The 4,574-nt window shown below is 45.4% G+C and overlaps 1 pseudogene; it reads left to right on the top strand.

Moving 5' to 3' along the window:
- Positions 1–2,977: 2,977 nt before the first annotated feature.
- On the top strand, positions 2,978–3,685 carry LOC147004805 (uncharacterized; annotated as a pseudogene).
- The last annotated feature ends 889 nt before the right edge of the window (positions 3,686–4,574 follow it).

The raw sequence follows: 4,574 nt of genomic DNA, 5'->3' as shown, positions 1-4,574 counted from the left end.
AGTGCAGCCTAGTTGCGGCAAGAGACCCCAGCATCTTGGAGATTCCACAAGATGACCGCCAAGAGCAGCAGCAGGGGTGGAGTGGAGTCAGGCAAGCTGTGTGTGCTGCAGTGCACAGAGCAGAGGGGTGACCCAAGCTTTCTGGATGGGCCCAGAAGATGATTGTGTAGATCGCAAACATTGGAAACTGAGTTATTTACACAGGTCAAATTCAACCGAATTTGTTCAGATTGTGACTGTGCTCTGATTCTTCCCTATTAAAGGAAAGAAGTTGTACTGGCTAGCTAATGCGAACCTGGCACAAAAACCAGAGTTATCTGAAAGGAGGGAATATTAATGGAAAAATGCCACCATAAGTCTAGGAAGTAAGGCATTTTCTTAATTAGTGATTGATGGGGCTAGGGCCCTGGGTTCTTCTATGAGAAAACAGGATGAGCAAGCCAAGGACATCAAGCCAAGGACATCAAGCAGCATCCCTCCATGGCCTCCTCCATCAGCTTCTGCCTCCAGGTTCCTGCCATGTTTGAGTTACTGTTCTGACTTCCTTCAATGATGAACAGTGCCCCAGAAGTGTAAACCGAATAAGTCCTTTCCTCCCCAAGTGCTTTTGGTCATGGTGTTTTGTCACAGCAATATAAACCTTAAATAAGACAAATATTTAACTTATTCTTTTTTTTTGAATTTACAGGACAGCAAGCCAGTAAGCAGCACTAATTTGTGGCCTCTGCATCAGTGCCTGCCTCCAGGTTCCTATCTTGCTTGAGTTCCTGTCCTGTCTTCCTTCAAAGGTGAAAAGTAGAAGTATAAGTCAAATGAGCCCTTTCCTCCCCAAGTAGCTCTTTTTCATGTTGTTCATCACAATAACAAAGCCAACTAAGTCCAGCCCCATGATCCCCTCACTCCCCAACTGAAGACTGGCTGCTTACAGGTCCAGTCTCACACATGCTCAATGTAGACAAACTACCACAGCTGCTCTGAGATCTTGTTTGTGTCATATAATCAGCTGAAGATAGCATTTCATATCATCATCTGGCTCTGACATTTTCCTGCTGCCTTTCCTCAATGTCCCTGCCCTTGTCTCCAGAGGCTTAGTTGGGATGGTATAAATGTCCTGTTGAGGGCTGAACATTCAATCATTATTTATTCTGGGCACCTTGATCTCTATATTCAGCATGCCTAAGTGGACATAAGAATTATAATTAAACAAAAGTGGTTATCAATTTGATAGTGGTAAGGCTGGAAATGGTTCAAGGGAAGGTAGCTGCAAGGGTCTGGAGAGGGGGTAACTGAGGGGCTGCAGGGAAGATGACTGGGAAGGATGACAGGGAGGAGAGAAGTGATGTAACTCTATTCCAATTAGAAATACTTTTAAAAAGAAAAAAACAAGGAATTAAAAAAAAAAGGATATTGCTGTGTTAGCAAGGGACAAAGTTTGCTTAAGGAAAATCTACCAAATGTAATCCTCCCCCAGGGACATCGTTCCAGTGGACTCTGCTTCATTTCTTACCTTCTAAGTGCAGGGCTTGAAACACATGGATAGACTCCTTCCACCACTATGTTGGTTCAGTCTAGAGAACATGGCTCTGTCAAGCTTGGCTGTACATTCTGAGGCATCTCACCCGTCCCAGAATCACAGTTCTGGGATGAGGGCTTAGGAAGTATGTAAAAGTCCCATCACAATGGAGCAAGCCTGACTCTAGACCTGGGCTATGCCTACTCTCTAGAGAGACCTTGGGTTGAAAGACACCTGCATAGGATTTTCTTCAGGCCCTCATTTCCTTCTTTGAGATAAATGGGGGAAAAGTCTTCTTTGCACTACCCCCTTCCCCTATACCACATGGGCTTGAAACAAAGGGCTGCCACTCAGAGAGGCTAAAGTGGACCACACAATGGGGAGAGGGGCAAAGGACCCTTTAGTCCTGGGTTGTGGGTTTCCAATATAAAGCTTGTATCTTTCTACATAGATTGATACTATAGATGAGATAACTTAATTCTGTGTCACTCACCTGTGGTGGAGGGTGTCTTTCTGTTGGGCCTCCTACCTAACAAACACACCCACATACACACACAGACCCCACTCATCTGATCATCAGATGCACCCTGGTACCTCTCATCTTTGAATTCCTATAGTCATTTGGGCTGAGCAAGTAGGATCTTTACTCAGGATAAGCGAATGTGGTTAAATCGTGCCTCAAAATCAAGTGTGTCAGGGAACAGAAAAATGTCATGTTTGGAGAAGCCAGCGGCAATTCTATTGTGCTCCCCAGGACAAGATTTGGTGGCAAACAGAGGTGCACATGGAAATCCAAAGGATGTGTGGCCCTTTAATCACTTAAGTGTTTAGAATAAAATACACTCAGTTTGTCCTACTTGGGCATAGCACTACTCTGGGGACATCCTGTCCACCTTGTAGTGAAACACATTCTTTATTAGGACCTATGTGAACAGTCACAACCAGCCAGCAGGAGCAGTGGGAAGAGAGCAATGCTAAACCAAGAAAGGGGTGTGTAGTGGGACAGGTAGGTGGTGAAAGCAAGGCTAGACCATGTGGCCTGGAAGGTAGAGTCCTCTAGCAGCCTATCTTAGCTGAGCAGTCTAAGTATTGCTGAAGTTTGACTAACTTCAGGCTGGCCCTTGGGCAAAACAGAGTTGAAAGAAACAGACCTCTGCTGTTCCCTCCTCTCCTTGAGGAGTGGGAGAAGAAACAGTATCTGTTTCTCAACGGATGCAGGGTAGGTCCCACGTGTCTATCAGAACACAGGAGTCTATTCTGGAAATCTGCTCAATTTTTTCCACTTTCTGACTACTCCCCTACATTAAGACAGGCTCCTTCTCCAGACTGACTGTGGGCCACCTTGTGACATCATATGACAAACAAAGAGGATAATGACTTGTTGGCTCGCTACTGAGGCTAGCTAGCACTCAGTGGCCACAACTTGTGGGATGCCTGTCCTGTAAGGATAGGCAATCTAGACTGTCTTGAGGGATGTTTAGTACTTTGGAGTCCAGAATACAGACAATGGCCAAGGAAGATGGCATTATGCCTGAGCAGGCATTTACCAACAAACCAACGCCTGCAGGTAACCACTCCATGGGGCCTTTGAGAACATCTAAAAAGAGAAACATTCCTGTAAATACCCCAGACAGAAGTCCATCTCAGGAGACACATATCCCACATAAAGAATGCTCTTCAGATAATGATACAGATTGTCTATCAGCTGATGTTGAGATGGAAGTGGCTGAGAATGAGCCCACCAGCTTACCATGCCCACCATGTTACCTTAGATATGGCTCTATGGTGTCTCTATACCAGGGATGCAGATCTACCCAGAAAGCTGCCCTCTCAGCCATATATATAACTGAAAACATTGTGATGGAAGAGGAGGGACAAGAGGAAGAGAAGATGGAGGAAGAGGAGGAAGCGGAGGAGGAGGAGAAAACAGAGGAGGGGGAGGTAGAGGAAGAGGAGGAAGAGGAGGAAGAGAAGATGGAGGAAGAGAAGATGGAGGAAGAGGAGTATGAGGAGGAGGAAGAGGATGATGATCAGTAGTCAGAGGATGATTGTATAATCTGTGTGCTACTCCACTTTATAAATATCTTCATGAATGCTGGGAGAACTCTTCCCTGAGAAAAATCAGCATTTTCTCTATAAAAGAACATCTTGAATTCTTACTTCAAAAAATAAACTCTGTGGCAGTAAATTAAGATCTTAACCTTGAGCTTAGAGTCTGTGTGTGATTCTATCTAAGCCTGGACACTGTTCCCAAGCTTAGCCTGCTACACACTTGGGTCAGCCTAGCCCTTTCATGGACAGCAGCAACATTTTTATGCCCTCAGCATCACGGTGCAGAAGGGTGTGGCTACTGACCTGGTGGTGTCATCTCACACTACTGAGGTGTCCCATTCTCCTGGGTCCCCACCTCCAGCAGATATTGCCAGGAAGTTTCAAGGCAGCAGCTGAGGGTCCATTAGCCCTGGATAAGCACACTTCAAACTAGCTGCCTATCTGCTAAGGGATGAACAGTACTCTACCCTGCCCCTGAGATACAGACCCCTCCTCTCAGCACTTGGGGGTGGGAAATTGCCTGACACATGAGGAAGACAGACAATAGCAACATTGCAAAAGAACCTGCAAAATGCTGTTACAAAATGTCCATCACCTAACACTTCTTAACCCACCTCAAGAAATTGTATTTAGGAATTTTAAGAGAAATAGCTGGGTGAGACTCACTTCTTCTCTTTGCCTGGGGGAACCTCTTCACAGAGCTCTTGCACTGCAGAAGGATTGGACATTGTTGGGCTTCTCCATGGGTTCTTCTCTTCATCACAGATTTACCAGGGCATTGATGTCTGCTCAGTGCCTAGCCCCTGACTGGCCATCTGGTCTCCTGTATGCTGTTCATCCAACTGCATGAGTTTTGACTGAAATATCAGCATAAGGAAACATGCATGGTGTGTGTCTGTGGACGTGTAGGGGCAGACAGGCAACACTATATATCTCAACTATCTAGACAACAGTAGGACCAAAGTAAGCTTGAACACAGAGATCATTTCCTGGTAATTTTTTTTTATTT

Source organism: Mus caroli, unplaced genomic scaffold, assembly GCF_978045245.1.
Source record: "Mus caroli unplaced genomic scaffold, Mus_caroli_1 scaffold_5, whole genome shotgun sequence".
NCBI classification, from domain to species: Eukaryota; Metazoa; Chordata; class Mammalia; order Rodentia; family Muridae; genus Mus; species Mus caroli.
The sequence above is the reverse complement of the archived record's forward strand: the minus strand, read 5'-3'. Positions and strand labels throughout refer to the sequence as shown.